The following is a 20,478-nucleotide window of genomic DNA, read 5'->3' as shown; positions in this document are numbered from 1 at the left end:
GAGATCTGAATTATACGAGAGCCGACCAGGGGAAACACAAATTATACAGTCAAGTTTCCCACATTTGGGGAAATCGCAGGGGCAGCACACCCAGAGTGCAATGGGTGAGCCTTGCCCTGGGAGAAGCACCTTCATAATCATAGTATCTCACCTGGCAGGTAAGTAGGAGTTGGGCTAGAGCTGGGGAGGGTCGCTGTTCGGGCACCCCCCTGTCAAGTGAAAGAGATCCAACTGAGGTAGCACAAGGGAACTCTCGAAAGAAGAACAAGGCTAGAGGAAGATCTGAGACAAAGAAATCTGACTTTTTCCAGAGCTGACCAGAGGAAAGCACAAACACAGTCCCCCACTACCACAAATAATGCTGTCGAGTTTCCCACATTTGGGGAAATCACAGGGGTCAGCATACCCAGAATGCAATGAATGAACCTCACCTTGGGAGAACAATCTTCATGACCATGGTATCGCCTATGCAAAATAAGTATGATTTGGGATAGGGCTGGGGAGGGCCGCTGCTCAGGCACATCTCTGTCAAGTAAAGGAGATTCAACTGAGGCAGCACAAGGGAACTCTCATCTGGGGACAACAACTGCAGGGAGAACACATATTTTCTGATGAACATGTGAGGGCAGAAGGCTGCCTAATACTGAAGCACCCCCAAACAACAAACCAAATGCAACAACTAGTGCAAGCATTCCTGGGGGAAGGCCTGCAGCAGATGGATTTGCATATGGTGATGTCATCCAAGCAGTGGGTCAAAGTTGGCTTCAACCCTCGTCTGCATATGAAAAGAGAAAAGGGGCGTGCAGGGCATGGCGGCCTTTTGCAGCGCTTGGATGACCCCTAGTTCGCATTACACACCTCCACCCTCCTTCGGTGTGGGGCTCATGTTGGCTATGCCCCAGCCCCTGAAGCATTCAAGCTGATTTCTTGCAGCAGCTGGGCACTGTAACTGCTCCAGAGCTACTCTGTAAGGCAAGTAAAAGGGTGTGGACCCTGCAGCACTACCTGTAGTTCGCATTGTGCGTTGGAAGGCACGAAGTAAGCAGACGGGAGAAGTCAGGATAGTGCGCAAGGGCATAGAAGGGAGCGGCTCAAGAAAAGAGAAGTGGAAACAGACAGCAAACTAGGCTGGAGAGAGACCTGAGACAAAGAGATCTGAATTATACGAGAGCCGACGAGGGGAAACACAAATTATGCAGTCAAGTTTCCCACATTTTGGGGAAATCGCAGGAGCAGCACACCCAGAGTGCAATGGTTGAGCCTTGCCCTGGGAGAAGCACCTTCATGATCATAGTATCTCACCTGGCAGGTAAGTAGGAGTTGGGCTAGAGCTGGGGAGGGTCGCTGCTCGGGTTCCCCCCTGTGATGTGAAGGAGATCCAACTGAGGCAGCACCAGGGAACTCTTGAAAGAAGAACAAGGCTAGAGGAAGATCTGAGACAAAGAAATCTGACTTTTACCAGAGCTGACCAGAGGAAAGCACAAACACAGTCTCCCACTACCACAAATAATGCAGTCAAGTTTCCCACATTTGGGGAAATCACAGGGGTCAGCATACCCAAAATGCAATGAATGAACCTCACCCTGGGAGAAAAATCTTCATGACCATGGTATCTCCTATGCAAAATAAGTATGATTTGGAATAGGGCTGGGGAGGGCCGCTGCTCATGCACATCTCTGTCAAGTAAAGGAGATTCAACTGAGGCAGCACAAGGGAACTCTCATCTTGGGACAACAACTGCAGGGAGAACATATATTTTCAGATGAACATGGGAGGGCAGAAGACTGCCTAATACTGAAGCACCCCCAAACAACAAACCAAATGCAACAACTAGTGCAAGCATTCCTGGGGGAAGGCCTGCCGCAGATGGATTTGCATATGGTGATGTCATCCAAGCAGTGGGTCAAAGTTGGCTTCAACCCTCGTCTGCATATGAAAAGAGAAAAGGGGCGTGCAGGGCATGGTGGCCTTTTGCGGCGCTTGGCTGACCCCTAGTTTGCATTAAACACCTCCACCCTCCTTTGGTGTGGGGCTCATGTTGGCTATGCCCCAGCCCCTGAAGCATTCAAGCTGATTTCTTGCAGCAGCTGGGCACTGTAACAGCTCCAGAGCTGCTCTGTAAGGCAAGTAAAAGGGTCTGGGCCCTGCAGCACTACCTGTAGTTCGCATTGTGCGTTGGAAGGCACAAAGTAAGCAGACAGGAGGAGAAGTCAGGATAGTGCGCAAGGGCATAGAAGGGAGCGGCTCAAGAAAAGAGAAGTGGAAACAGACAGCAAACTAGGCTGGAGAGAGACCTGAGACAAAGAGATCTGAATTATACGAGAGCCGACCAGGGGAAACACAAATTATACAGTCAAGTTTCCCACATTTGGGGAAATCGCAGGAGCAGCACACCCAGAGTGCAATGGGTTAGCCTTGCCCTGGGAGAAGCACCTTCATGATCATAGTATCTCACCTGGCAGGTAAGTAGGAGTTGGGCTAGAGCTGGGGAGGGTCGCTGCTCGGGTACCCCCCTGTAAAGTGAAGGAGATCCAACTAAGGCAGCACAAGGGAACTCTCGAAAGAAGAACAAGGCTAGAGGAAAATCTGAGACAAAGAAATCTGACTTTTACCAGAGCTGACCAGAGGAAAGCACAAACACAGTCCCCCACTACCACAAATAATGCAGCTGAGTTTCCCACATTTGGGGAAATCACAGGGGTCAGCATACCCAAAATGCAATGAATGAACCTCACCCTGGGAGAAAAATCTTCATGACCATGGTATCTCCTATGCAAAATAAGTATGATTTGGAATAGGGCTGGGGAGGGCCGCTGCTCATGCACATCTCTGTCAAGTAAAGGAGATTTAACTGAGGCAGCACAAGGGAACTCTCATCTGGGGACAACAACTGCAGGGAGAACACATATTTTCAGATGAACATGGGAGGGCAGAAGGCTGCCTAATACTGAAGCAGCCCCAAACAACAAACCAAATGCAACAACTAGTGCAAGCATTCCTGGGGGAAGTTCTGCAGAAGACGGATTTGCATACGGTGATGTCATCCAAGCAGTGGGTCAAAGTTGGCTTCAACCCTCATCTGCATATGAAAAGAGAAAAGGGGCGTGCAGGGCATGGCGGCCTTTTGCGGTGCTTGGATGACCCCTAGTTCGCATTAAACACCTCCACCCTCCTTTGGTGTGGGGCTCATGTTGGCCATGCCCCATCCCCTGAAGCATTCAAGCTGATTTCTTGCAGCAGCTGGGCACTGTAACAGCTCCAGAGCTGCTCTGTAAGGCAAGTAAAAGGGTGTGGGCCCTGCAGCACTACCTGTAGTTTGCATTGTGCATTGGAAGGCACAAAGTAAGCAGACGGGAGGAGAAGTCAGGATAGTGCACAAGGGTATAGAAGGGAGCGGCTGAAGAAAAGAGAAGTGGAAACAGACAGCAAACTAGGCTGGAGAGAGACCTGAGACAAAGAGATCTGAATTATACGAGAGCCGACCAAGGGAAACACAAATTATGCAGTCAAGTTTCCCACATTTGGGGAAATCGCAGGGGCAGCACACCCAGAGTGCAATGGGTGAGCCTTGCCCTGGGAGAAGCACCTTCATGATCATAGTATCTCACCTGGCAGGTAAGTAGGAGTTGGGCTAGAGCTGGGGAGGGTCGCTGTTCGGGCACCCCCCTGTCAAGTGAAAGAGATCCAACTGAGGCAGCACAAGGGAACTCTCGAAAGAAGAACAAGGCTAGAGGAAGATCTGAGACAAAGAAATCTGACTTTTTCCAGAGCTGGCCAGAGGAAAGCACAAACACAGTCCCCCACTACCACAAATAATGCAGTCGAGTTTCCCACATTTGGGGAAATCACAGGGGTCAGCATACCCAGAATGCAATGAATGAACCTCACCCTGGGAGAACAATCTTCATGACCATGGTATCGCCTATGCAAAATAAGTATGATTTGGGATAGGGCTGGGGAGGGCCGCTTCTCAGGCACATCTCTGTCAAGTAAAGGAGATTCAACTGAGGCAGCACAAGGGAACTCTCATCTGGGGACAACAACTGCAGGGAGAACACATATTTTCAGATGAACATGTGAGGGCAGAAGGCTGCCTAATACTGAAGCACCCCCAAACAACAAACCAAATGCAACAACTAGTGCAAGCATTCCTGGGGGAAGGCCTGCAGCAGATGGATTTGCATATGGTGATGTCATCCAAGCAGTGGGTCAAAGTTGGCTTCAACCCTCGTCTGCATATGAAAAGAGAAAAGGGGCGTGCAGGGCATGGCGGCCTTTTGCAGCGCTTGGATGACCCCTAGTTTGCATTACACACCTCCTCCCTCCTTCGGTGTGGGGCTCATGTTGGCTATGCCCCAGCCCCTGAAGCATTCAAGCTGATTTCTTGCAGCAGCTGGGCACTGTAACTGCTCCAGAGCTACTCTGTAAGGCAAGTAAAAGGGTGTGGGCCCTGCAGCACTACCTGTAGTTCGCATTGTGCGTTGGAAGGCACGAAGTAAGCAGACGGGAGAAGTCAGGATAGTGCGCAAGGGCATAGAAGGGAGCGGCTCAAGAAAAGAGAAGTGGAAACAGACAGCAAACTAGGCTGGAGAGAGACCTGAGACAAAGAGATCTGAATTATACGAGAGCCGACGAGGGGAAACACAAATTATGCAGTCAAGTTTCCCACATTTGGGGAAATCGCAAGAGCAGCACACCCAGAGTGCAATGGTTGAGCCTTGCCCTGGGAGAAGCACCTTCATGATCATAGTATCTCACCTGGCAGGTAAGTAGGAGTTGGGCTAGAGCTGGGGAGGGTCGCTGCTCGGGTTCCCCCCTGTGAAGTGAAGGAGATCCAACTGAAGCAGCACCAGGGAACTCTCGAAAGAAGAACAAGGCTAGAGGAAGATCTGAGACAAAGAAATCTGACTTTTACCAGAGCTGACCAGAGGAAAGCACAAACACAGTCCCCCACTACCACAAATAATGCAGTCGAGTTTCCCACATTTGGGAAAATCACAGGGGTCAGCATACCCAGAATGCAATGAATGAACCTCACCCTGGGAGAACAATCTTCATGACCATGGTATCTCCTATGCAAAATAAGTATGATTTGGGATAGGGCTGGTGAGGGCCGCTGCTCAGGCACATCTCTGTCAAGTAAAGGAGATTCAACTGAGGCAGCACAAGGGAACTCTCATCTTGGGACAACAACTGCAGGGAGACCACATCTTTTCAGATGAACATGGGAGGGCGGAAGGCAGCCTAATACTGAAGCACCATCAAATATCAAACCATGGCCCTCATTCCGAGTTGATCGCTCGCAAGGCGATTTTAGCAGAGTTACACACGCTAAGCCGCCGCCTACTGGGAGTGAATCTTAGCTTCTTAAAATTGCGACCGATGTATTCGCAATATTGCGATTACAAACTACTTAGCAGTTTCAGAGTAGCTTCAGACTTACTCGGCATCTGCGATCAGTTCAGTGCTTGTCGTTCCTGGTTTGACGTCACAAACACTCCCAGAGTTCGCCCAGACACTCCCCCGTTTCTCCGGCCACTCCTGCGTTTTTTCCGGAAACTGTAGCGTTTTTTCCCACACGCCCATAAAACGGCCTGTTTCCGCCCAGTAACACCCATTTCCTGTCAATCACATTACGATCGCCGGAGCGAAGAAAAAGCCGTGAGTAAAAATACTTTCTTCATTGTAAAATTACTTGGCGCAGTCGCAGTGCGAATATTGCGCATGCGTACTAAGCAGAATTTCACTGCGATGCGATGAAATTTACAGAGCGAACGACTCGGAATGAGGGCCCATATGCAACAACTAGTACAAGCACTCCTGGGGGAAGGTCTGCAGCAGACGGATTTGCATACGGTGATGTAAATCCAAGCAGTGGGCCAAAGTTGACTGGAACCCTCATCTGCATATGAAAAGAGAAAAGGGGCATGCAGGGCATGGCGGCCTTTTGCAGTGCTTGGATGACCCCTAGTTCGCATTAAACACCTCCACCCTCCTTTGGTGTGGGGCTCATGTTGGCCATGCCCCATCCCCTGATGCATTCAAGCTGATTTCTTGCAGCAGCTGGGCACTGTAACAGCTCCAGAGCTGTTCTGTAAGGCAAGTAAAAGGGTGTGGGCCCTGCAGCACCACCACTTGTTCGCATTGTGCGTTGGAAGGCACAAATTAAGCAGACGGGAGGAGAAGTCAGGATAGTGCGCAAGGGCATTCTTTTCTCTTAGTCCGGGGGCAAGGCTTCAAAATGGGGTCTGCAACGGAGGAGACACAGGGGGCGTGGTCACAGCAGCTTTTCTCTACAGTCTGCACCAGCAGGAGCCTACACCATTTTTTATGATCACGCTGAACTGCAGTGCGACTGCAATTACAGCATGGTCAAGAAGGGAGGCGTCATGCTGGGTGGCCATGCCCTGTCACTGTGCAGGAGCCAGCACCGCTCACACACTAGTCCCCGGGTGCAGCCCCCAACCCCCGGGACACCCGGAGCAACAAAATGTAGATTCAGGCCACCAGGCCACGCCCCTACCTATGAAACCATGCCTCCTTTTTACCATTGCGCTGTTTATCTGCGCGCACTGCATTACAATCTCCCTCGCCACCTCTCTGGGTGTCACCAGTGATAGTGACACCTCTGCCATGCTTGTAGCAGCTGGTCCTAAGATCTACGCCTCAAGCCCTGAGTGTTTGCCCTTGTGACTTGTTGATCATCATAGCGAAGCAGATGCTTACAGAAAACTGCAGGGGCTTAGATTGAAAATAAAAACAATTGATGGGTATAAGGTAGAGAGGAGCGGGTTCGGTTCTCCGAGAACCGAATTCCCCACGAACTCCACGTGGTTTACATTGGTCCGAGGCAGGCTCGGTTGTTCCTGCCTGAATCGGAAAACCTGAACAAGGGAAAATGTCATCATCCCGCTGTCAGATTCTCGTGAGATTCGGATTCCATATAAAGAGCTGCGCGTTGCTGCCATTTTTACTCGTGCATTGAAGAGAGAGCGGAGAGGACGTGGCTATGTTCTCTCAGTGGAAATCTCAATATCAGTGCTCAGTATCAGTGGTTACTTATTGCTGCTCAGTAATACTAGTAGTGTGTCTCTCCTGCTCAGTGTCAGTTCTCAGTAGTATCCTCATCAGTGCTCAGTATCACTGCTCATTGTCTTGTGCTGCATTGTGGTGCTCAGCATACTACAGTACATTACTAATAGTCCAGTGCTGCATCTTGCTGCTCAGTGTCAGTTCTAGTATCCTCATCAGTGCTCACTATCACTGCTCATTGCATTGTGGTGTTCTGTATACTACAGTAACATAGTAATATAGTATATATAGAGGAGCGGGTTCGGTTCTCCGAGAACCGAATTCCCGACGAACTCCACGTGGTTTACACTGGTCCGAGGCAGGCTCGGTTGTTCCCGCCTGACTCGGAAAACCTGAACAAGGGAAAATGTCATCATCCCGCTGTCGGATTCTCGCGAGATTCGGATTCCATATAAAGAGCTGCGCGTTGCCGCCATTTTTACTCGTGCATTGAAGAGAGAGCGGAGAGGACGTGGCTATGTTCTCTCAGTGGAAATCTCAATATCAGTGCTCAGTATCAGTGGTTACTTATTGCTGCTCAGTAATACTAGTAGTGTGTCTCTCCTGCTCAGTGTCAGTTCTCAGTAGTATCCTCATCAGTGCTCAGTATCACTGCTCATTGTCTTGTGCTGCATTGTGGTGCTCAGCATACTACAGTACATTACTAATAGTCCAGTGCTGCATCTTGCTGCTCAGTGTCAGTTCTAGTATCCTCATCAGTGCTCACTATCACTGCTCATTACATTGTGGTGTTCTGTATACTACAGTAACATAGTAATATAGTAACATATGGTAACATAGTTTTTGAGGTTGAATAGAGGCAAATTGCCCATCGTGTTCAACCTGTTTTAAGTTGTGATGATTCTACATACTTGCTGAATAATGTTTTATGACTAGTTAGCTACTATAACTCATGTTACCCCCGGATTAACCATGTTGATATTTTAAGTATTATAACCTTGGATAGCTTTTTCATTCAGAAATGTATCCATTCCTTTTTTAAATCCAATTACAGAGTCCGCCATTACCACCTTCCCTGGCAGGGAATTCCACATCCTGATTGCCCTAACAGTGAAGATCATAGTATCTCACCTGGCAGGTAAGTAGGAGTTGGGCTAGAGCTGTGGAGGATTGCTGCTCGGGCACCCCCTGTCAAGTGAAGGAGATCCAACTGAGGCAGCACAAGGGAACTCTCGAAAGAAGAACAAGGCTAGAGGAAGATCTGAGACAAAGAAATCTGACTTTTACCAGAGCTGACCAGAGGAAAGCACAAACACAGTCCCCCACTACCACAAATAATGCAGTCGAGTTTCCCACATTTGGGGAAATCACAGGGGTCAGCATACCCAGAGTGCAATGAATGAACCTCACCCTGGGAGAACAATCTTCATGACCATGGTATCTCCTATGCAAAATAAGTATGATTTGGGATAGGGCTGGGGAGGGCCGCTGCTCAGGCACATCTCTGTCAAGTAAAGGAGATTCAACTGAGGCAGCACAAGGGAACTCTCATCTGGGGACAACAACTGCAGGGAGAACACATATTTTCAGATGAACATGGGAGGGCAGAAGGCTGCCTAATACTGAAGCACCCCCAAACAACAAACCAAATGCAACTACTAGTGCAAGCATTCCTGGGGGAAGGCCTGCAGCAGACGGATTTGCATATGGTGATGTCATCCAAGCAGTGGGTCAAAGTTGGATTCAACCCTCGTCTGCATATGAAAATAAAAAAGGGGTGTGCAGGGCATGGCTGCCTTTTGCGGCGCTTGGATGACCCCTAGTTCGCATTAAACACCTCCACCCTCCTTCGGTGTGGGGCTCATGTTGGCTATGCCCCAGCCCCTGAAGCATTCAAGCTGATTTCTTGCAGCAGCTGGGCACTGTAACAGCTCCAGAGCTGCTCTGTAAAGCAAGTAAAAGGGTGTAGGCCCTGCAGCACTACCTGTAGTTTGCATTGTGCATTGGAAGGCACAAAGTAAGCAGACGGGAGAAGTAAGGATAGTGCGCAAGGCCATAGAATGGAGCGGCTTAAGAAAAGAGAAGTGGAAACAGACAGCAAACTAGGCTGGAGAGAGACCTGAGACAAAGAGATCTGAATTATACGAGAGCCGACCAGGGGAAACACAAATTATGCAGTCAAGTTTCCCACATTTGGGGAAATCGCAGGGGCAGCAAATCCAGAGTGCAATGGGTGAGCCTTGCCCTGGGAGAAGCACCTTCATGATTATAGTATCTCACCTGGCAGGTAAGTAGAAGTTGGGCTAGAGCTGGGGAGGGTCGCTGCTCGGGCACCCCCCTGTCAAGTGAAGGAGATCCAACTGAGGCAGCACAAGGGAACTCTCGAAAGAAGAACAAGGCTAGAGGAAGAACTGAAACAAAGAAATCTGACTTTTACCAGAGCTGACCAGAGGAAAGCACAAACACAGTCCCCCACTACCACAAATAATGCAGTTGAGTTTCCCACATTTGGGGAAATCACAGGGGTCAGCATACCCAGAATGCAATGAATGAACCTCACCCTGGGAGAACAATCTTCAAGACCATGGTCTCTCCTATGCAAAATAAGTATGATTTGGGATAGGGCTGGGGAGGGCCGCTGCTCAGGCACATCTCTGTCAAGTAAAGGAGATTCAACTGAGGCAGCACAAGGGAACTCTCATCTGGGGACAACAACTGCAGGGAGAACACATATTTTCAGATGAACATGGGAGGGCAGAAGGCTGCCTAATACTGAAGCACCCCCAAACAACAAACCAAATGCTACAACTAGTGCAAGCATTCCTGGGGGAAGGCCTGCAGCAGATGGATTTGCATATGGTGATGCCATCCAAGCAGTGGGTCAAAGTTGGCTTCAACCCTCGTCTGCATATGAAAAGAGAAAAGGGGCGTGCAGGGCATGGCGTCCTTTTGCGGCGCTTGGATGACCCCTAGTTAGCATTACACACCTCCACCCTCCTTCGGTGTGGGGCTCATGTTGGCTATGCCCCAGCCCCTGAAGCATTCAAGCTGATTTCTTGCAGCAGCTGGGCACTGTAACTGCTCCAGAGCTGCTCTGTAAGGCAAGTAAAAGGGTGTGGGCCCTGCAGCACTACCTGTAGTTTGCATTGTGCGTTGGAAGGCACGAAGTAAGCAGACGGGAGAAGTCAGGATAGTGCGCAAGGGCATAGAAGGGAGCGGCTCAAGAAAAGAGAAGTGGAAACAGACAGCAAACTAGGCTGGAGATAGACCTGAGACAAAGAGATCTGAATTATACGAGAGCCGACCAAGGGAAACACAAATTATGCAGTCAAGTTTCCCACATTTGGGGAAATCACAGGGGCAGCACAACCAGAGTGCAATGGGTGAGCCTTGCCCTGGGAGAAGCACCTTCATGATCATAGTATCTCACCTGGCAGGTAAGTAGGAGTTGGGCTAGAGCTGGGGAGGGTCGCTGCTCGGGCACCCCCCTGTCAAGTGAAAGAGATCCAACTGAGGCAGCACAAGGGAACTCTCGAAAGAAGAACAAGGCTAGAGGAAGATCTGAGATAAAGAAATCTGATTTTTACCAGAGCTGACCAGAGGAAAGCACAAACACAGTCCCCCACTACCACAAATAATGCAGTCGAGTTTCCCACATTTGGGGAAATCACAGGGGTCAGCATACCCAGAATGCAATGAATGAACCTCACCCTGGGAGAACAATCTTCATGACCATGGTATCGCCTATGCAAAATAAGTATGATTTGGGATAGGGCTGGGGAGGGCCGCTGCTCAGGCACATCTCTGTCAAGTAAAGGAGATTCAACTGAGGCAGCACAAGGGAACTCTCATCTGGGGACAACAACTGCAGGGAGAACATATATTTTCAGATGAACATGGGAGGGCAGAAGGCTGCCTAATACTGAAGCACCCCCAAACAACAAACCAAATGCAACAACTAGTGCAAGCATTCCTGGGGGATGGCCTGCAGCAGATGGATTTGCATATGGTGATGTCATCCAAACAGTGGGTCAAAGTTGGCTTCAACCCTCGTCTGCATATGAAAAGAGACAAGGGGCGTGCAGGGCATGGCGGCCTTTTGCGGCGCTTGGATGACCCCTAGTTCGCATTACACACCTCCACCCTCCTTCGGTGTGGGGCTCATGTTGGCTATTCCCCAGCCCCTGAAGCATTCAAGCTGATTTCTTGCAGCAGCTGGGCACTGTAACTGCTCCAGAGACGCTCTGTAAGGCAAGTAAAAGGGTGTGGGTCCTGCAGCACTACCTGTAGTTTGCATTGTGCGTTGGAAGGCACAAAGTAAGCAGACGGGAGAAGTCAGGATAGTGCGCAAGGGCATAGAAGGGAGCGGCTCAAGAAAAGAGAAGTAGAAACAGACAGCAAACTAGGCTGGAGAGAGACCTGAGACAAAGAGATCTGAATTATACGAGAGCCGACCAGGGGAAACACAAATTATGCAGTCAAGTTTCCCACATTTGGGGAAATCGCAGAAGCAGCACACCCAGAGTGCAATGGGTGAGCCTTGCCCTGGGAGAAGCACCTTCATGATCATAGTATCTCACCTGGCAGGTAAGTAGGAGTTGGGCTAGAGCTGGGGAGGGTCGCTGCTCGAGCATCCCCCTGTCAAGTAAAGGAGATTCAACTGAGGCAGCACAAGGGAACTCTCATCTGGGGACAACAACTGCAGGGAGAACACATATTTTCAGATAAAAATCTTGGTCATGCTCTGGTTTCTCTTCAGAACGAACAAATCTTTCGCCTTTTACTAAAGATTTCCGTGGAGAGGAGCAAAACCGAGTTTTATCTCAATTTTTGCATGCCCCATCTTTTTGGGGTTTCTTTTATCGGTTTAAAGATAGAATGAGTGTGCTTTAATGTAAGCTCATTTGCATAGAAATGACAGTAAATGTTTGTTTCTTTTCAAACAGAACTTTCTTGACCATGCTACTTGCTTGAAAGATCTGGGAGCACATGGAATACAGTACAAACCATGCTTATAGCAAGGAGAAGACAGGTGAGAAATCTGCTTTCTTTCAAATTGGGCGCTCACTTTGATCTGAATGAGGACTGCTGGCACGGCACTCAGGCGACAGGTGGAATCTTGGTCATGCTCTGGTTTCTCTTCAGAACGAACAAATCTTTCGCCTTTTACTAAAGATTTCCGTGGAGAGGAGCAAAACTGAGTTTTATCTCAATTTTTGCATGTCCCATATTATTGGGGTTTCTTTTATCGGATTAAAGACAGAACGAGTGTGCTTTCTTGTTAGCTTTAATGTAAGTATATTTGCATAACAATGACAATAAATGTCTGTTTCTTTTCAAGCAGAACTTTCTTGACCATACTAATTGCTTGAAAGATCTGGGAGCACATGGAAAAGAGTACAAACCATGCTTATAGCAAGGGGAAGCCTGGTGAGAAATCTGCTTTCTTTCTTTCAAATTGGGTGCTCACTTTGAGCTGAATGAGGACTGCTGGCATGGCACTCAGGCGACAGGTGGAATCTTGGTCATGCTCTGGTTTCTCTTCAGAACGAACAAATCTTTCGCCTTTTACTAAAGATTTCCGTGGAGAGGAGCAAAACTGAGTTTTATCTCAATTTTTGCATGCCCCGTCTTATTGGGGTTTCTTTTATCAGTTTAAAGATAGAACGAGTGTGCTTTAATGTAAGCTCATTTGCGTAGAAATGACAGTAAATGTTTGTTTCTTTTCAAACAGAACTTTCTTGACTATACTAATTGCTTGAAAGATCTGGGAGCACATGGAAAAGAGTACAAACCATGTTTATAGCAAGGGGAAGCCTGGTGAGAAATCTGCTTTCTTTCTTTCAAATTGGGTGCTCACTTTGAGCTGAATGAGGACTGCTGGCATGGCACTCAGGCGACAGGTAGAATCTTGGTCATGCTGTGGTTTCTCTTCAGAACGAACAAATCTTTCGCCTTTTACTAAAGATTTCCGTGGAGAGGAGCAAAACTGAGTTTTATCTCAATTTTTGCATGCCCCATCTTATTGGGGTTTTATTTTATTGGTTTAAAGATAGAACGAGTGTGCTTTAATGTAAGCTCATTTGCATAGAAATTACAGTAAATGTTTGTTTCTTTTCAAACAGAACTTTCTTGACCACACTAATTGTTTGAAAGATCTGGGAGCACATGGAAAAGAGTACAAACCATGTTTATAGCAAGGGGAAGCCTGGTGAGAAATCTGCTTTCTTTCATTCAAATTGGGTGCTCACTTTGAGCTGAATGAGAACTGCTGGCATGGCACTAAGGCGACAGGTGGAATCTTGGTCATGCTCTGGTTTCTCTTCAGAACTAACAAATATTTCGCCTTTTATTAAAGATTTCCGTGGAGAGGAGCAAAACTGAGTTTTATCTCAATTTTTGCATGCCCCATATTATTGGGGTTTCTTTTATCAGTTTAAAGACAGAACGAGTGTGCTTTCTTGTTAGCTTTAATGTAAGTTTATTTGCATAACAATGACAGTAAATGTTTGTTTCTTTTCAAACAGAACTTTCTTGACCATGCTACTTGCTTGAAAGATCTGGGAGCACATGGAAAACAGTACAAACCATGCAGTATCACAAGAGCCTTTATTTGATCTTTCATGAAGATAGAGCAGAATTGAGGACACGTCAACAATTTCTGCCGAAGGTGGTTCATCTTTCCACATGGTGCCTTTGGCCACTGACACCTTCGTTGAGTCAAAGTCTCTGGCTGTGGTCAGAACTTTGAAAATTTATGTCACCAGAACGGTTCAGATTAGGAAAACAGAGGCTCTGTTTGTCCTGTATGCTCCCAACATGATTGGGTGTCCTGCTTCCATGCAGACCATTATGCGCTGGATCTGTGGTAAGATTCAGCATGCTCATTCCACGGCAGGATTGCCGTTACTGAATTAGGTGAAGACCCATTCTACTAGAAAGGTGGGTTCATCCTGGGCAGCTGGTCGGGGAGTCTCGGCATTGCAACTTTGCCGAGCAGCTATTTAGTAAACACTTTTGCTAAGTTTTACAAGTTTGATACCTTGGCTGATGATAACCTCAAGTTGGGTCATTCGGTGCTGCAGAGTCGTACGCACTCTCCCACCCGTTCAAGAGCTTTGGTATAACCCCATGGTTCTTAATGTGACCCCAGCATCCTCTAGGTCGTATGAGAAAATAGGATTTTAATACCTACCGGTAAATCCTTTTCTCTTAGTACGTAGAGGATGCTGGGCACCCGTCCCAGTCCATACTGTGTCTGCAGTTATTACTTGTGGTTATACACATGTTGTGTTACGGTTCTGGTCAGCTTTTTGCTGCAATTGTTCATGCCGTTGGCTTGTGTTCTGTTGAATGCCACGTTCTGCGGCATGCTTAAGGTGTGAGCTGGTAAGATGCTCACCTTAGTTTAACTATAAATCCTTTCCTCGAAATGTCCGTCTCCCTGGGCACAGTTCCTATAACTGGAGTCTGGAGGAGGGGCATAGAGGGAGGAGCCAGTTCACACCCTTTGAAAGTCTTAAAGTGCCCATGTCTCTTGCGGATCCCGTCTATACCCCATGGTTCTTAATGTGACCCCAGCATCCTCTACGGACTAAGAGAAAAGGATGCCCTTGTGTACTATCCTGACTTCTCCTCCCGTCTGCTTACTTTGTGCCTTCCAACGCACAATGCGAACTACAGGTGGTGCTGCAGGGCCCACACCCTTTTACTTGCCTTACAGAGCAGCTCTGGAGCTGTTACAGTGCCCAGCTGCTGCAAGAAATCAGCTTGAATGCTTCAGGGGATGGGGCATGGCCAACATGAGCCCCACACCAAAGGAGGGTGGGGGTGTTTAATGCGAACAAGGGGTCATCCAAGCACTGCAAAAGGCCGCCATGCCCTGCATGCCCCTTTTCTCTATGGAATCCGAATCTCGCAAGAATCCGACAGCGGGATGATGACATTTTCCCTTGTTCAGGTTTTCCGAGTCAGGCGGGAACAACCGAGCCTGCCTCGGACCAGTGTAAACCACGTGGAGTTCGTGGGGAATTCGGTTCTCGGAGAACCGAACCCGCTCCTCTCTACCTTATACCCATCATTTTTTTTATTTTCAATCTAAGCCCCTGCAGTTTTCTGTAAGCATCTGCTTCGCTATGATGATCAACAAGTCACAAGGGCAAACACTCAGGGTGTGAGGCGTAGATCTTAGGAACAGCTGCTACAAGCATGGCAGAGGTGTCACTATCACTGGTGACACCCAGAGAGGTGGCGAGGGAGATTGTAATGCAGTGCGCGCAGATAAGCAGCGCAATGGTAAAAAGGAGGCATGGTTTCATAGGTAGGGGCGTGGCCTGGTGGCCTGAATCTACATTTTGTTGCTCCGGGTGTCCCGGGGGTTGGGGGCTGCACCCGGGGACTAGTGTGTGAGAGGTGCTGGCTCCTGCATAGTGACAGGGCATGGCCACCCAGCATGACGCCTCCCTTCTTGACCATGCTGTAATTGCAGTCGCACTGCAGTTCAGCGTGATCATAAAAAATGGTGTAGGCTCCTGCTGGTGCAGACTGTATGTGCGCGCAGGAAGCCGCCACCATTTTTGTGATCACAGCGGCTGAATGTGATGTCATACAGCCGCTGTGACCACGCCCCCTGTGTCTCCTCCGTTGCAGACCCCATTTTGAAGCCTTGCCCCCGCACCGCTCCATCCCTGACTTGGAAATGGAGTGTTGCTGACCCACCTCTCCCCCCCTTCCCCGCCCCGATTGACAGGCAGAGGCGATCACATTCTCTGCGGGGTGCCGCAGAAAATGCAGGCACATGCGTATGCTCTTAGCAATTTTTGCAGTTGGATCGCTTATTGTGATTGCAATCCAACCTGAATCAGGCCCTATTACCTATCACAATGCGCTGCGGGCAGTACAAAATTGGGTTAATATAGGAGAAAAACCCCCAGACCTGTGCTCCTTAACTGTACCTGGTGGCTAGTGGAGCGGCTGCCCAGTAATCAGTGTCCACCGCAGTGCGCACACGGCCCACCCCCTACGGCCTCGCTCCCCTTCATCAGCGGCCTCGTGATCCGGAAGGGTGGTGTGTGTGTGACTGACCTTAGGATGAAACCGGAGCCTCCGCTGCAGTGACCCAGCAACCAGGGCACGGGAGTATACAGCGCCGCTGGGAGTGATGAAGCTGCAGTAAAGATGTCTATTAGACCTAGCCTGCTGCAGCCCTTGTAGATTCTCATAAAACAAGTTCTTCTTTTCTTGTCAAAATTAATAGCTAAGAATAGGCTGCCTGAGGCAGGCCCCTGTTAATTGGCCTGCTACTGAAGGCACCAACTACAAACTGAGCTCCCTGTTCATGGAAGCGGGGTTATAGAGGAGAATGCACTGAGCTTCTTGGGAACAGTCAAAAGCTTTGAGCCGGTTGGTGCCTCAGATCAAGATCCTACTCTACACCCCAATGTGAATCCTTGTGGAGTCCAGTGTACCCCACAGAAGAAATGAATGTGTCACACCCATTGGCAGCAACCTTAGAATAGCTGCTGACGGGCACAATTGAGAAAGGAAGGGGGGGGGGGGACATTTGAATCCAGCACATAGATGCAATTCAAATATGTAATTTGTACCTTCCTATTTTAAAATATAATGGATGAACCTCACCCTGTGAGAACAATCTTCATGATCAAGAGATCTAATATGTAAAATAAGTATGAGTTGGGATAGGGCTGGGGAGGGTGGCAGCTCGGGCAGCCCCTCCCCCGTCAAGTTAAGGAGATTCAACTGAGGAAGCACAAGGGAACTCTCGTCTGGGGACAACAACTGCAGGGAGACCACATCTTTTCAGATGAACATGGGAGGGCGGAAGGCTGCCTAATACTGAAGCACCATCAAATATCAAACCATATCCAACAACTAGTACAAGCATTCCTGGGGGAAGGTCTGCAGCAGAAGGATTTGCATACGGTGATGTCATCCAAGCAGTGGGCCAAAGTTGGCTGGAACCCTCATCTGCATATAAAAAGAGAAAAGGGGCATGCAGGGCATGGCGGCCTTTTGCAGTGCTTGGATGACCCCTAGTTCGCATTAAACACCCCCACCCTCCTTTGGTGTGGGGCTCATGTTGGCCATGCCCCATCCCCTGAAGCATTCATGCTGATTCGGATTCCATAGAGAAAAGGGGCATGCAGGGCATGGCGGCCTTTTGCAGTGCTTGGATGACCCCTAGTTTGCATTAAACACCCCCACCCTCCTTTGGTGTGGGGCTCATGTTGGCCATGCCCCATCCCCTGAAGCATTCAAGCTGATTTCTTGCAGCAGCTGGGCACTGTAACATATAAAGAGCTGCGCGTTGCTGCCATTTTTACTCGTGCATTGAAGAGAGAGCGGAGAGGACGTGGCTATGTTCTCTCAGTGGAAATCTCAATATCAGTGCTCAGTATCAGTGGTTACTTATTGCTGCTCAGTAATACTAGTAGTGTGTCTCTCCTGCTCAGTGTCAGTTCTCAGTAGTATCCTCATCAGTGCTCAGTATCACTGCTCATTGTCTTGTGCTGCATTGTGGTGCTCAGCATACTACAGTACATTACTAATAGTCCAGTGCTGCATCTTGCTGCTCAGTGTCAGTTCTAGTATCCTCATCAGTGCTCACTATCACTGCTCATTGCATTGTGGTGTTCTGTATACTACAGTAACATAGTAATATAGTATATATAGAGGAGCGGGTTCGGTTCTCCGAGAACCGAATTCCCGACGAACTCCACGTGGTTTACACTGGTCCGAGGCAGGCTCGGTTGTTCCCGCCTGACTCGGAAAACCTGAACAAGGGAAAATGTCATCATCCCGCTGTCGGATTCTCGCGAGATTCGGATTCCATATAAAGAGCTGCGCGTTGCCGCCATTTTTACTCGTGCATTGAAGAGAGAGCGGAGAGGACGTGGCTATGTTCTCTCAGTGGAAATCTCAATATCAGTGCCCAGTATCAGTGGTTACTTATTGCTGCTCAGTAATACTAGTAGTGTGTCTCTCCTGCTCAGTGTCAGTTCTCTGTAGTATCCTCATCAGTGCTCAGTATCACTGCTCATTGTCTTGTGCTGCATTGTGGTGCTCAGCATACAACAGTACATTACTAATAGTCCAGTGCTGCATCTTGCTGCTCATGTTGGCTATGCCCCAGCCCCTGAAGCATTCAAGCTGATTTCTTGCAGCAGCTGGGCACTGTAACAGCTCCAGAGCTGCTCTGTAAGGCAAGTAAAAGGGTGTTGGCCCTGCAGCACTACCTGTAGTTTGCATTGTGCGTTGGAAGGCACAAAGTAAGCAGACAGGAGAAGTCAGGAAAGTGCACAAGGGCATAGAAGGCAGGGGCTCAAGAAAAGAGAAGTGGAAACAGACAGCAAACTAGGCTGGAGAGAGACCTGAGACAAAGAGATCTGAATTATACGAGTAGCCGACCAGAGGAAACACAAATTATGCAGTCAAGTGTCCCACATTTGGGGAAATCGTAGGAGCAGCACACCCAGAGTGCAATGGGTGAGCCTTGCCCTGGTAGAAGCACCTTCCTGATCATAGTATCTCACTTGGCAGGTAAGTAGGAGTTGGGCTTGAGCTGGGGAGGGTCGCTGCTCGGATACCCCCCTGTCAAGTGAAGGAGATCCAACTGAGGCAGCACAAGGAAACTCTCGAAAAAAAACAAGGCTAGAGGAAGATCTGAGACAAAGAAATCTGACTTTTACCAGAGCTGACCAGAGGAAAGCACAAACACAGTCCCCCACTACCACAAATAATGCAGTCGAGTTTCCCACATTTGGGGAAATCACAGGGGTCAGCATACCCAGAATGCAATGAATGAACCTCACCCTGGGAGAACAATCTTCATGACCATGGTATCTCCTATGCAAAATAAGTATGATTTGGGATAGGGCTGGGGAGGGCCGCTGCTCAGGCACATCTCTGTCAAGTAAAGGAGATTCAACTGAGGCAGCACAAGGGAACTCTCATCTGGGGACAACAACTGCAGGGAGAACACATATTTTCAGATGAACATGGGAGAGCAGAAGGCTGCCTAATGCACCCCAAACAACAAACCAAATGCAACAACTAGTACAAGCATTCCTGGGGGAAGGTCTGCAGAAGACGGATTTGCATACGGTGATGTCATCCAAGCAGTGGGCCAAAGTTGGCTGGAACCCTCATCTGCATATGAAAAGAGAAAAGGGGTATGCAGGGCATGGCGGCCTTTTGCGGCGCTTGGATGACCCTTAGTTCGCATTAAACACCTCCACCCTCCGTCGGTGTGGGGCTCATGTTGGCTATGCCCCAGCCCCTGAAGCATTCAAGCTGATTTCTTGCAGCAGCTGGGCACTGTAACAGCTCCAGAGCTGCTCTGAAAGGCAAGTAAAAGGGTGTGGGCCCTGCAGCACTACCTGTAGTTTGCATTGTGCGTTGGAAGGCACAAAGTAAGCAGACAGGAGAAGTCAGGAGAGTGCACAAGGGCATAGAAGGCAGCGGCTCAAGAAAAGAGAAGTGGAAACAGACAGCAAACTAGGCTGGAGAGAGACCTGAGACAAAGAGATCTGAATTATACGAGTAGCCGACTAGAGGAAACACAAATTATGCAGTCAAGTGTCCCACATTTGGGGAAATCGTAGGAGCAGCACACCCAGAGTGCAATGGGTGAGCCTTGCCCTGGGAGAAGCACCTTCATGATCATAGTATCTCACCTGGCAGGTAAGTAGGAGTTGGGCTAGAGATGGGGAGGGTCGCTGCTCGGGCACCCCCCTGTCAAGTGAAGGAGATCCAACTGAGGCAGCACAAGGAAACTCTCGAAAAAAGAACAAGGCTAGAGGAAGATCTGAGACAAAGAAATCTGTCTTTTACCAGAGCTGACCAGAGGAAAGCACAAACACAGTCCCCCACTACCACAATTAATGCAGTCGAGTTTCCCACATTTGGGGAAATCACAGGGGTCAGCATACCCAGAATGCAATGAATGAACCTCACCCTGGGAGAACAATCTTCATGACCATGGAAACTCCTATGCAAAATAAGTATGATTTGGGATAGGGCTGGGGAGGGCCGCTGCTCAGGCACATCTCTGTCAAGTAAAGGAGATTCAACTGAGGCAGCACAAGGGAACTCTCATCTGGGGACAACAACTGCAGGGAGAACACATATTTTCAGATGAACATGGGAGGGCAGAAGGCTGCCTAATACTGAAGCACCCCCAAACAACAAACCAAATGTAACAACTAGTAAAAGCATTCCTGGGAGAAGGTCTGCAGAAGACGGATTTGCATACGGTGATGTCATCCAAGCAGTGGGCCAAAGTTGGCTGGAACCCTCATCTGCATATGAAAAGAGAAAAGGGTTATGCAGGGCATGGCGGCCTTTTGCGGTGCTTGGATGACCCCTAGTTCGCATTAAATACCTCCACCCTCCTTCGGTGTGGGGCTCATGTTGGCTATGCCCCAG

General features: G+C 48.8%; 23 non-coding genes and 2 pseudogenes across 23 annotated transcripts; 5 read left to right on the top strand and 20 right to left on the bottom strand.

Annotated features, from left to right (window-relative positions):
• Positions 1-3: 3 nt before the first annotated feature.
• LOC135007319 (U1 spliceosomal RNA) lies at positions 4-166 on the bottom strand. Its single transcript, XR_010207362.1, has one exon. It is a non-coding gene; the product is annotated as a U1 spliceosomal RNA (small nuclear RNA).
• Positions 167-318: 152 nt separating this feature from the next.
• LOC135007165 (U1 spliceosomal RNA) lies at positions 319-482 on the bottom strand. The gene has a single exon (XR_010207217.1). It is a non-coding gene; the product is annotated as a U1 spliceosomal RNA (small nuclear RNA).
• A 698-nt stretch (positions 483-1,180) lies between these two features.
• On the bottom strand, positions 1,181-1,317 carry LOC135007424 (U1 spliceosomal RNA; annotated as a pseudogene).
• Positions 1,318-1,469: 152 nt separating this feature from the next.
• LOC135007142 (U1 spliceosomal RNA) lies at positions 1,470-1,633 on the bottom strand. Its single transcript, XR_010207195.1, has one exon. It is a non-coding gene; the product is annotated as a U1 spliceosomal RNA (small nuclear RNA).
• Positions 1,634-2,307: 674 nt separating this feature from the next.
• On the bottom strand, positions 2,308-2,470 carry LOC135007348 (U1 spliceosomal RNA). Its single transcript, XR_010207385.1, has one exon. It is a non-coding gene; the product is annotated as a U1 spliceosomal RNA (small nuclear RNA).
• Positions 2,471-2,622: 152 nt separating this feature from the next.
• LOC135006998 (U1 spliceosomal RNA) lies at positions 2,623-2,786 on the bottom strand. Its single transcript, XR_010207058.1, has one exon. It is a non-coding gene; the product is annotated as a U1 spliceosomal RNA (small nuclear RNA).
• A 674-nt stretch (positions 2,787-3,460) lies between these two features.
• LOC135007267 (U1 spliceosomal RNA) lies at positions 3,461-3,623 on the bottom strand. Its single transcript, XR_010207318.1, has one exon. It is a non-coding gene; the product is annotated as a U1 spliceosomal RNA (small nuclear RNA).
• A 152-nt stretch (positions 3,624-3,775) lies between these two features.
• LOC135007059 (U1 spliceosomal RNA) lies at positions 3,776-3,939 on the bottom strand. Its single transcript, XR_010207116.1, has one exon. It is a non-coding gene; the product is annotated as a U1 spliceosomal RNA (small nuclear RNA).
• Positions 3,940-4,637: 698 nt separating this feature from the next.
• LOC135007429 (U1 spliceosomal RNA) lies at positions 4,638-4,773 on the bottom strand (annotated as a pseudogene).
• A 152-nt stretch (positions 4,774-4,925) lies between these two features.
• LOC135007435 (U1 spliceosomal RNA) lies at positions 4,926-5,089 on the bottom strand. Its single transcript, XR_010207432.1, has one exon. It is a non-coding gene; the product is annotated as a U1 spliceosomal RNA (small nuclear RNA).
• A 3,240-nt stretch (positions 5,090-8,329) lies between these two features.
• Positions 8,330-8,493, bottom strand: LOC135007072 (U1 spliceosomal RNA). The gene has a single exon (XR_010207129.1). It is a non-coding gene; the product is annotated as a U1 spliceosomal RNA (small nuclear RNA).
• Positions 8,494-9,164: 671 nt separating this feature from the next.
• On the bottom strand, positions 9,165-9,327 carry LOC135007436 (U1 spliceosomal RNA). The gene has a single exon (XR_010207433.1). It is a non-coding gene; the product is annotated as a U1 spliceosomal RNA (small nuclear RNA).
• A 152-nt stretch (positions 9,328-9,479) lies between these two features.
• On the bottom strand, positions 9,480-9,643 carry LOC135006988 (U1 spliceosomal RNA). Its single transcript, XR_010207049.1, has one exon. It is a non-coding gene; the product is annotated as a U1 spliceosomal RNA (small nuclear RNA).
• A 671-nt stretch (positions 9,644-10,314) lies between these two features.
• On the bottom strand, positions 10,315-10,477 carry LOC135007412 (U1 spliceosomal RNA). Its single transcript, XR_010207415.1, has one exon. It is a non-coding gene; the product is annotated as a U1 spliceosomal RNA (small nuclear RNA).
• A 152-nt stretch (positions 10,478-10,629) lies between these two features.
• Positions 10,630-10,793, bottom strand: LOC135007058 (U1 spliceosomal RNA). Its single transcript, XR_010207115.1, has one exon. It is a non-coding gene; the product is annotated as a U1 spliceosomal RNA (small nuclear RNA).
• Positions 10,794-11,464: 671 nt separating this feature from the next.
• On the bottom strand, positions 11,465-11,627 carry LOC135007312 (U1 spliceosomal RNA). Its single transcript, XR_010207355.1, has one exon. It is a non-coding gene; the product is annotated as a U1 spliceosomal RNA (small nuclear RNA).
• Positions 11,628-11,771: 144 nt separating this feature from the next.
• On the top strand, positions 11,772-11,887 carry LOC135006890 (U5 spliceosomal RNA). The gene has a single exon (XR_010206956.1). It is a non-coding gene; the product is annotated as a U5 spliceosomal RNA (small nuclear RNA).
• A 270-nt stretch (positions 11,888-12,157) lies between these two features.
• Positions 12,158-12,273, top strand: LOC135006901 (U5 spliceosomal RNA). The gene has a single exon (XR_010206966.1). It is a non-coding gene; the product is annotated as a U5 spliceosomal RNA (small nuclear RNA).
• Positions 12,274-12,559: 286 nt separating this feature from the next.
• Positions 12,560-12,675, top strand: LOC135006900 (U5 spliceosomal RNA). The gene has a single exon (XR_010206965.1). It is a non-coding gene; the product is annotated as a U5 spliceosomal RNA (small nuclear RNA).
• A 274-nt stretch (positions 12,676-12,949) lies between these two features.
• LOC135006917 (U5 spliceosomal RNA) lies at positions 12,950-13,065 on the top strand. Its single transcript, XR_010206981.1, has one exon. It is a non-coding gene; the product is annotated as a U5 spliceosomal RNA (small nuclear RNA).
• Positions 13,066-13,340: 275 nt separating this feature from the next.
• On the top strand, positions 13,341-13,456 carry LOC135006939 (U5 spliceosomal RNA). The gene has a single exon (XR_010207002.1). It is a non-coding gene; the product is annotated as a U5 spliceosomal RNA (small nuclear RNA).
• A 4,979-nt stretch (positions 13,457-18,435) lies between these two features.
• On the bottom strand, positions 18,436-18,599 carry LOC135007453 (U1 spliceosomal RNA). The gene has a single exon (XR_010207442.1). It is a non-coding gene; the product is annotated as a U1 spliceosomal RNA (small nuclear RNA).
• A 151-nt stretch (positions 18,600-18,750) lies between these two features.
• LOC135007160 (U1 spliceosomal RNA) lies at positions 18,751-18,914 on the bottom strand. The gene has a single exon (XR_010207212.1). It is a non-coding gene; the product is annotated as a U1 spliceosomal RNA (small nuclear RNA).
• Positions 18,915-19,578: 664 nt separating this feature from the next.
• LOC135007341 (U1 spliceosomal RNA) lies at positions 19,579-19,742 on the bottom strand. Its single transcript, XR_010207378.1, has one exon. It is a non-coding gene; the product is annotated as a U1 spliceosomal RNA (small nuclear RNA).
• Positions 19,743-19,894: 152 nt separating this feature from the next.
• LOC135007094 (U1 spliceosomal RNA) lies at positions 19,895-20,058 on the bottom strand. The gene has a single exon (XR_010207150.1). It is a non-coding gene; the product is annotated as a U1 spliceosomal RNA (small nuclear RNA).
• Positions 20,059-20,478: the final 420 nt, after the last annotated feature.

This window comes from Pseudophryne corroboree, unplaced genomic scaffold, assembly GCF_028390025.1.
Source record: "Pseudophryne corroboree isolate aPseCor3 unplaced genomic scaffold, aPseCor3.hap2 scaffold_218, whole genome shotgun sequence".
Taxonomy (NCBI): domain Eukaryota; kingdom Metazoa; phylum Chordata; class Amphibia; order Anura; family Myobatrachidae; genus Pseudophryne; species Pseudophryne corroboree.
Note: the sequence above shows the minus strand (reverse complement) of the source record. Positions and strands in the feature narration are given on the sequence as shown.